Source organism: Apteryx rowi, unplaced genomic scaffold, assembly GCF_003343035.1.
Source record: "Apteryx rowi isolate R43461 unplaced genomic scaffold, aptRow1 scaffold_163, whole genome shotgun sequence".
NCBI classification, from domain to species: Eukaryota; Metazoa; Chordata; class Aves; order Apterygiformes; family Apterygidae; genus Apteryx; species Apteryx rowi.
In genome coordinates, this window is record NW_020447897.1 from 1203071 (window position 1) to 1213937 (window position 10867).

Sequence of the window (10867 nt, forward strand, 5' to 3'; positions counted from 1 at the left end):
AAACATCGCTGCTGCTTACGCACCACCCTGGCAGCTCACGTGCGCTGAAACAGACGTTTCCTGGGTTTTTCCCATCGCAGGAATGATTACCTAGCAGAAACACCACAGATTAAATAGAGCTAGTTCTTTGCAGTTACTTTCACCAATGAAGATCTCAGACAAGCTACTATACTTTTCTAATTCCTTGCAGAACAGGACAAAAGATACAGGAATTTTCCCGTGAAATTTTTTGTGTTTTTCCTTGGTATGCTCTGACACCACGAGGGCTTCTGCCATATCCGAGCCAAACACAAGTGTGCTGCTACCCTGATTTTTTTTCTCCAGATAACCCAAATAAGACCTAGATAAACCCCATGGCTGTATACAGCTGGTGGCAAGAGTCAAAAAGGACGGTGGCACTAACGATGGTGTCACTAACATGGTATCTGAACGACCGGAATGACACCACACGGGGTGAGGTAACAGAGCAGGGTCATCCCAGGCCTTTTTCAATGCTGGCTTTGACCACAGCCTAGAGGTGAAATTTCAGAAGGAGTCACACCTCCTACTTAATCTCTTCTGGGGTTCTTTGGCTGCAAGACAAATTCCAGTACAATATCCCGTCGGACAGCCGTGACCGGCCGCTGTGGAAGGAGGTGGGATTTCATGAAGATGACGTAGAGGCACAGACTGACGCTTGCAAGCTCTTGAAACGACTGGCAGCTGGAGAAGCCCGCCTGCGTCACCTAACCTGCCCAGCTCCACTTCGCAGCGCGGCCGGCCAGGCTCTCACCGGCGCCTCCGCTCGCCCGCCCGCAGCGACGCTCCGCCGCCGCCGCTTCRCCGCCCCGCTACTCCCACCGTTACAACCGACCTCCAGACGACTGGAGATGCTCCTGCTTTAGCTTCAGGCCATCGCACCTCGTCTTTCCATCTTCTGAGAATGTGGATAATTCCCTTCTTTCATTTACACTACTACCCCTGCAATTATTTATAGTCTGTTAATGCAAATCTCCAGAGTCTTCCATTTAACACAGTTCCTTTAGTTTCTTTTTCTGCAGTATGTCTTATTCTTCTATCACTATCCATTATTGCTTTGTATTTTCTCTGTTTTTTACATAATTTTTACATTATGGAGACTAGCTTGCATTCACCATTCCAAATCTAGAAAAATTACAACTATATGAGCCAGAGTCTTACTATTTTAATATTATAACCTGGGAAACGTGGGTGAGTTTTATATGACAACAAAAGATATATTTGAAATACCCAGACAACCCCCCTTTTAACATGTCAAATCTCACATCCTGAACCTGGAAGTGTAGGAGCAAGGTTTTGAGAATTCTTGGTATGTCCCAACTATTGCAGTTTTCTTCAACTGCATGCTAAGAAACAAGCGTGTCATTCTTGTTAAAATAATAAATAATAATGAAAACCTCAGCCTGACTGTTAACAAAACCTTTACTCTAGATGATGGTGACTCCTTTTTCTATCAGTTGATATGAATTTAAAATTTAAATCATGGAGCATACTTTCCTCATAATGGGCAAAAGCTTCAATAATAGAAGATACCAGAAGAGGCAAACATAGCGCTGACTGTAAAAACAGTTCTTGGAAAATGCAAAATTAGTCTGAATATGTAAAATACATATGGATATACTAGAAGAAAGCATTGGAAATGGCATAGTCAGAATTAGCTAAATAATGCACAAATGGACTTGTAATTATCTTTGGGAATAATCTTGCTGTATTTTCTCTCCTTTTACTTGTGAGATCATGTTATTCATTATTGACTGCTGGTTTATTGATAAAAATGTTGGCCTATTTTAAAATTTTCCCAGTTTTTATGTATTTAGTTTTCATCCTATCAAAGATACTCACCAATAAAAATCTATTAATTGGTGTTCTCCAGATTCAACCATCCAATCACAGGCCATAGACTATCTATTTCTGCAGTAGTCACCATGAAATTACTTGAGCACAGGCCAGTCATTAGTAAGTATACCCCCTTCTGATACAGGGAAGCACTATTATCTCCATTTTATAGGGCAAAGAGGCATAGAAAAATTGAGCTGCCCAAAAATGTTTTAAAAACTTCTGAAAGGGACAGAACCTGAATCTAGATCTTCTGAGCTGCTGTTCAGCCTCTTCACAGGAATACTCTTAAGAAAAACAGATAATGTAGCTGCAGCTGAAAAACCTAAGGAATGGCTCATTATATGCAAATCAGATTTATCTTCTCATATCAGGAGGCTCTATGCTGTATTGGCACTGAAATGACTAATATTAACCGTAGAGATCATGATAAAATGGATCTCCAAGGGATAACAGAGACATGATGGAATAGCAATCATGGCAAACACACAGGTTTGAAGAGGTATGTGCATACATTTTAAATCATTCAGGTAAAGAGAAATAATGTTTATGACAGTGTGGTAGAACTGAATATTAATGATGTAATAGACGTCAAGAGAAAAGAGGGATAAAACAAAATCTGCGTGGATCAAAATCAGTCTGGAAAAGAAGGGGTCTTCTGTGGCAGAGCTGGAGCCTGCTCTGGGCCACCAGATACAGCGATGGAGAGAGGCAGCTCTGTAATGTTACAACGGAGAAGAAAATGTCAGGACAGTGTATTATTAGAGCAGACTTAAACTTCCCATACACAGAGAAGAAATGTTACTAGTAGCTGTAGGTCCTGGTTATTCCGGGACACGAATGATAGTAAATGTCTTCAGCGAGTAGCCAGTGAACCCACACTGCTGCAGTTCAGTTTTGAGTTTATTTTCCCTAAGTGGATAAGATCTGACCTGGATGACCATGGGCTGATTCACCTTAGATTACGTGAAATGATACAAAGAATTAAGCTCTCCATTGCAAAAGATCAAATTTTGAAAAATTAAGACAACTGAACAGTTTAAGAGCTCAGAATTCCTTCAAATGCTCATCAAATGTATTAATAAAGAAAAAAGAAGAAAAGAAGCAAGGTTCTATGTATTGCATGTGACATCAAGATTAAGGATCCTCTAAGTATAACTCTATAACTAAATTAATACTTGATTCGCTTTTCAGCAGACATGATAACTATCCTGCCAAAGGTAGGATGGCTAATGGGAAAGAGGATACAGAACGAAAATAATCAAAATGAAATACAGGTGAAACAGCTGCAGTGGGCTAGACAGACTCTGTCCTAAGACAAGGCCATATGCAGGAGAACGGATGAAGCATTATTTTGTATTTGAGGAAGAAAAGCAGAGCTGTTCATTGAACTACTGACTTCAATAATATACAACGTTTTGAAATAAATATGGGAGGAAAGACACCATAAATTGAATGTGCAAGGAAAACAGGAAAAAACAGAATATGGATTTACCAGAATTAGATTGTGCCCAACTTACGCAAGTCTTTCTTTCTACAAGACACCTGAATTTGTAGACAAAAAAATCTAGATCTAGTCCATGTGCGTCTCAATAAAACATTTGACAGAGTTCAACACGGGATACTATTAGCTAAGCTGAAAATGCCAGCAATTTGCACAAGAATTGCCAGATGGGTAACAGATTCCTTGAAGAGAACATGAGGAGTAACTTTGAAAAGGAAACATTAGGCTAAAAGAGGTTATTAAGAGAATTCATCTGTGATCAGCCATGGGAACGTCCTTACTTAATATCATCACCAATGATTTAGCCACAGAAATTAGGAAGGGTGTAATAAAATTAATGACACAAAGTCGGGCAGCGCATTCAGTAGAAGACTGAGTAATAGAAATCGCCTGAATGTCTTTGGCCATGGGGAAGAGCCAACCTCCCTGCTTTTATTATAAAGGTGTATCATCAAAACCTAAAGGGGTGAACTCCAGCTTCTTGCAATTTAAGTTAAATTCTCAGGGGAGGTGGATACCTGCAGCAGAGACCATGACACCATCTATTGCAACTGGAAAAAGGGCACACGACGTATTTCTGGCAAGGACAGGAAAGTAATAATGTCAGGCTGCAAGGCAAGGGTGAGACCCTCTCTGGAGCACTGGAGCACCGCATTTTGTTCCATCAGTATCGGGAATGGTGGATTCAAACTGATGACCCCACCAGAATGGCTGGTGGGAAGATCCATCTCAAAGGAAGAGACTAAAAGAGCTTGGCTGGTTTAGCTTAGCAAAAAGAAGGCTGAAAGGGGAAAGGGAAGAATGTCAGGCACAGTCACTGGAAGTAAAAGTTAGTACCAGAAGAAACAGAAATAAAATGACCAGAAATAAATTCTGTTTGGAAATTAGAAGATTTCTAGCCATCATAAGAACAAGAAAACAAGGCGTTATGGACAAGCATTCCAGTAGAAGTCCCTGGAGAAAGAAAAGAAAAAGACATGGAAAAAAAAAACTCTAGAAAGTTGCAACACAAAGCACAATCAATTTATAAAAGAACATTTATGGTCTTGCTTTGCACAGAAGAGACTAGACTAGACTTAACAACCTTCCCTTCCTGTCTTCTGTTTTTTATTACAAAAAGATACTTTTCCTTGTGAAAACACTCGTCACGAGGAAAAAATTATGACATTACATTCATACCTACCCTATCCAAGTATGTTCTAAAATAGCCCAGGCCTAATAAAGCTGACTTTTGATCAGCATAATGAAAATCTGAACCTATGCTTTGCTATAAACAGACTCATTTATATTATATATTTGAAACAGATACAGAAACTGCATTTCACGGTGTCATTTCATTCCACGGAGGCAATTGCCTTGTAAGCAAAATGTAACAATATGTCGGCATGCAGAACCATATTAGCTCCCATAAAATTCAAAGACACAAGGACCGATCAATTTTAATGTAATTTAAAATTTGAAGGAAGTGCTGTTAAACTGCATTTCCTCAGTTTGTAGATGTCTACCACTTCTTGCAAAACACCACCTGCGTCAGAGAAGAACTTGACCATTTCACTGTCAAACGTTCCACCCCATCTCAGATGGTAATATCCAAAACAAACAAACAACAACAACAACAACAACAGTCAAGCTGTTTATGACATCATTAGGGGTGAGAAATGAAAGCTGCATTTAAAATGTGAGCGGGCGATAGAGGGTGTGACAACAGATCACTTTTGCAGAAACTAAGGGACAGGGAAAACACAGTCCACTGCTATGGGACACAGTTGACCAGCCCAGCACAGCTCACCGACCACGTCCTCATTTATTCTCCTTCCACCACCAAGCACCACAACCCCTGTGCCCCAGTACAGCTCCCTGCTGCCTGACCTCCTACAAAAATAGAGCTTTCTGCTGCGTTTTGTTACTTTTTGGAGTTCAAGAGCCCATTCAGAACAGGCTCCTGATCTCTCTCCACCCCTCCGCTGTTCAGGCTCATGTAATCTCCTCTGTTTCCATATTATCCTCCAGAGCTGAGCAAAGCCTCAGTGTTACAGATCATCTCCTCACCCATCCAAGTCAAGTGCAAGCAATCTTCCTCTTCACATAAATCAGCAGTGATGCCCTGGTGATTTCAATACCCAATTCAAAACACCTCTGCTAATGTGCAAGAACATTATGGCCCACTCCAAACTTTTCAGTAACATTTCTTTCTGTTCCCCAACCTATTTCCTATGCTCTGCAACACAATCTGACATTTTAAACTGTTTAATTAATCGTATTCCTTATTTTTAACACATAAAGCCATTTTTGATCCTTCGCAAATATGGATACAAATATTAATACATTTCTCCACAAAATATACACAGTTTTGGGAATACAAGTGTCAGACTTCCCAATATACATGTGCACTTCTGCAAAGGCCAACATACACGGTCAGTCATGAGTGTACATGATGAAAAAAAAAAAGATTTTCAAATTCCTCTTTTTTTCCCACTGGAAAACTTTACAAACATATGCTTTCGGAGGAATTGTATCATTTTGTCCTAACAGATGCAATTTTCATGGGAAAAACTCCTCAGAAGTTGCTCCAGTCTAGGCACACTGAAAATAAATCTTGAGCTATCAGCAAGATCAATCTATATATGGTTTATCAATGAGCATAAAGGATTTATGTCAAGTGTCACATGAGGGTATACTGCTGCTAAAGGATATCTGATTTCCAAACATAAACATAAAAAAGTGGAAGTATCCACACAGCTGCAAAACTGCTGGGCTATACTCTGAAGTCACATTCTCTCCCCCATGTGACACAGAAATAGAAGTTCTTCCTCCTCCACAAGTAAAGTATTACCTTGCATTAGTTAAAAACAAAAACAAAACAAAACACAAACTTTATAATAAACATTCTTTTCATTTATCTTTCTGGAAAAAAATGGAAGCAACTTACCCGGTAGGAGCAGAAAAAGGCATTGTGCAATGATTCCAACACATGATTTACTCTACAACAATCTCATTTGCGAGCTTGCTAAATATATGCACAGTACCACAAATGGAACATGGATTTGGTTTCAGAAGACAAATTAAACTACTTTCAGGTTCTGATCCTAACATTCCTTTAGCTATTCTGATGTCTTCCAATACTGTAATATTAAATAAAACATATCCTTGGTCATAACACATGTGCTAGCGCCTCACAAACAGGGGAAATTGGTTAGTAAGGGACTAGACAAAGAAAAGTGACTAATCCGTAGCACAGATGAGGAAATCCTGTCCTCACTGAAATCACAGTGGCAAATTCCAGTTGATTACAGAAGGGCAAGAATTGTATCCAGTGTATTTCTATTATGAAGAACACATCCAAAAGAGGCAAGTATTTTCCTTCCTTTAGCTTCTTCAGAGATGAATTATCCATTTTTCTTATACCACTAATCACAACAGAGTATCATAAAAAGTTGTATTAAAATCAACAGTGACTTACCAATCCTCTCTGCCTGTTCTCTACAATTCAGGTGATTATGGGAAAGGGTAGGAGAACTTTTTTGTGAGTCTTAATTTACTGTTTGTAAGATATCCTGAGAACACCACAAGAAAGATGCTTCACAAGTGCAAAATAATAATAATAATATTATTATTGTATTGTAAAGCCGTGCAGAAAACACAAAAAGTTGGCATGAGTAGCACTTGTCTCAACAGTGTAAAGCCTTCAAACAGTCTGAGGAGGAGCCTCACAAAAAAGAGTCCAGTTTGTCCCTCAAACACAGCTGTGCAATCCCAGGGATATCAAGAGGGAGATGTGCACATACCTATTTAAATTATTCCCACAGGATGCATCCTGTCTCTTGCATGCTCTGTACAGCTCCACTGAAGTCAACGGTGCAGACCCTGGCCCTGCACCTCCAACATACAGCCGTGAGTACACCTCCTTCACCCACTGTCAGTTCAGACATACAATGATCTTAGCAACAGTTAATACCATTGACAGCAGCCGACATTGAAGAAAAAATATGCTATCCCATAATGTGTCTTTGTTGTCTTTTTTACCCATGAGGCTTTTCTTTTCTTTATTAAAGCTGTATACTGTAGACATAACCTCACTTCGTATTCTTCACCAAAGGAGCTGGAGGCAAAAGTTTCATTGATCCAAGACCCGACAGTCAATCAGTAATCCCAGTGCTTCAGGTACTCATTTTGAAAAGTAGGCTATAGGGTCTTTAATGCAAGAAGAGAAATAAACAACAAGCACAGGGAGTTCATGTATATTGCTGGTACTCCAGAAGGTCCTTTTTGTTCTTTTGCTCTTTATTTCTATTATAACTCGACTTTACACTCTCTAACCCAATAGGTAAATTTTCCCAAAGGCCCCAAGCCTATTAGAAGTCCAAATGCATGATCAGGTAAATTGATGTTGGAAAGTTTCTGAAGACCACTATCCACCACAATTCCCAAAAGAAAAGGTAATACGGTGGCATTTCTTGTTACTTTTTAAGGCAAAGGCAGTGTCTGACTAGTTCAATTAGCTTCTTGGCAATCTTTTCCAGCTTTTTAAAGGGAACATCACTAAATGTTCAAAAATAATCAACAGTTACAGGCTTAAAACAAGATGGAGACTTGAAGACTTCTCTAAAAACAATTAGCAGTACATAATTAAACTATTATTCATAATATTTAATACCTTATACCACTTGACATTTTACAGTTCTTTGCACACATGAACAGATTACTCTTTGGAATATTCCCATACCTATGGCAAGTTTCATTCTTACAAATGAGAAATCTGAGACCAAATTTCATATATGGTGAAACTCCATTGAAGCTGAGTGCCTGCTCTGTATAATAGAAAAAGCCACTGTTAGAAACACGGTCCAGGAATAGTTTTCTCTGAGGTCCCTCAGCTAGTCTGATCTTAGAAACTAGGCCAGGATAACATTCAAATGTTTTTGGAAATACTAGCCCCATACTCTACACATCATGTATATTTATAGTGCATACTTAATAACGTTAATGCAAATATATATGAATGCAAATAACAGGTCACTGACCTATATCAGTTCTTAGAGGAAGCAGAGCACACTCTGAGATTCTTCTTGACTACAGGAAGTTGCTTAACTGAGCGGGTAATGCCAGCTTTCCCTTCACACTTCGTCTCCGTCCTCCATGCGGCACCCAACTTTTGCTCACAGCCTCCTGACTTCCTCACAGCTGCAGGAAAAGTCCAACTCAAAGAGACATTGCAAAAACCAAGAGAGACTTACGGCCTCGCATGGAAACACGCTAAAAGTTACAGCATTTCCCGGACTGGTGATGAAAGGACTTACAGTTACAAAGGCCAGCTTGCATTCCCTGCAAACTCAGGCACCCTCCCGAAGCCTTAGACCTACGGGGTGGCTTGGTTTTACACTGTCACTAGCATATCTTTTCGTCTAGACGATAGCCATTCTCCTTAGTGTGCATATTCCCAGTAGGAACCCACTGTTTTATCCCAGTTCTCCTACAGACCTACTCTGGCTTGAATCCTTGGGCGTACGAACAAAGTGACACTATAATTCACGGCACATATTGTGTGCCAGACACTCTTGCCACATGAAACAAGACTTCCTTCGCAAGACTATGGCTGGTGCGAAGGCACAAAACCCCAGTGCCAAGGGCTCCCAGCTCCCAAGGATCTCAGAGATTTCTGTGTCGGGGTGAGCAGGCTACCTGCCCTTTCCTTACAAAAACCAAATTCCAGTCAGGATGGCATTGAGGAGGGAAAAGATCTTTTCTGCCCAAGATCCTTTTCTGGAGATTCCACCACAGCCTGGGGATGATCAGGCTGATGCAGTCATAGCTGCATTTTAATGTGGCTGATGTGCCAAAAAATATTTAAACCAAAGTTCTGCTCTGGACCCCAAAGCCTCAGATGTGCACAGGACCAGACACATCCAAGAAGATGAGTTGCTCCCCATCACGCAGCTGGGAGCAGCCACTCACTGAGCAGGGGTAACGCAGGGGGACAGATCACTTCTTCCCGCTCCAGTAAATCCATACCTGCCTGCAGGCACACAAGGAAGACCATTAACTTCTCTGAGGCCACTAGTGTACACTCAGTTATGTCCAACCTTGCATTTCTACAGCACTGGGGTCTTGCTGTGTGCTGCGGCACTCAGTGTATGGCTTATGAATTATTGCTGTAATGATAACAGGAGATTTGTGAGAATGCTGTTCAGTCCTAAGTACAGCAGACCATGCAACAGTGAGCACCTGACTGAAGGCAATATGTCATGTTGAAAACCTGCAAGGAGCAACCACATTTTCAGTGTATCACTTATACTAAGCAATCTTCCTGATGACCCCGCTGAACCCCCTTGTACAGAATATATTTTTCTTATTTGAAGCAGCTTATGTTTGTCAGGATGATGTTGAATCAGCTAATGCCACATACCAGGGCAGGCTGGGAAAGCAGAGTCTTTCTCCCCTGCCCCTGAGGCCGTGATAGCAGGGCTGTAGGGATGCAGGCAGCAGGAATTGTTCTCTTCACATTTACACAGATACCAGAAAAATGATTTCCAGATGTATTTCAGTTGCCTGAAAATATATTGTGCCTCTTTTAACAAGTCTCTGATACAGCAAATATTTGCCCGTTTGGAGGACCTGGACACTCGTTCATTGCATCAACTGCAAGAGATAATCTGCTCCGTGGTCACTCGTGCAGTGGTATGATTTGTCTTTAATGGAGTCATGATACAACTGGATGTGATTCAAGAAGGGGCCCACTCTGCAAATAATATATAAAGAAATATGTTACAACATCCAAGAAATCTGGAGTCTCAGAGATGCAGAAGAATCATCCTCATTCCAAAAAAAACTTAAAAATATCAGGCTAATGCTGCTTTAATTAAAAATTTCACTTCCAAGGAATGAAATAGCAACCACCTCTTCATGTTTGGACCGAGTAGCTTGCTGAGGTTTATGGATCCACCAGTATACAATGGTAACACAAAACAGCAGCTCTATGAACATAAATGAATAAAAAACAGAGAATCACTAAACCTCAATTACAAATTCTAACAGTGCCACGAACAAAACCAGATTTGTTTTTAAGGCTCCTTCTTTTCTTTCTTTCCTTCACCAAGACACAATTGGATGTTGGAAAGGCTACAGACGAAGAATAAAACTACCAATTCTCCTCCTTAAATAAAAGGTTAAGTTTGTAATTATAGGACTTTGGCATATCATTTTGTGCAATTACTAATTAACTACAGTCCCCGAACAGAGAATGCAGAAGTAGGGATTTTCTTCCTCAAGAGCAGCGCCTGCTTCTTTTAGGTCCCGCTCTGGTACGGGGAGGGAGGGCGGAAACACACACACCACACACACGCGCACGCAGGCATGTGCGCGCTGGGGCGCGTTGGGGGGGGGGGACGGAAAAAAAGCTCGGAAACGGCGCTTTGGGGGAAAGGCGGGCTGCGCCGCGGGTCGCGGCGGCACCGCGGGGCTGGGCGTTTTGGGGCGGGGGGCAGGAAACGCAGAGCCGCAAAGCGGTGTTAG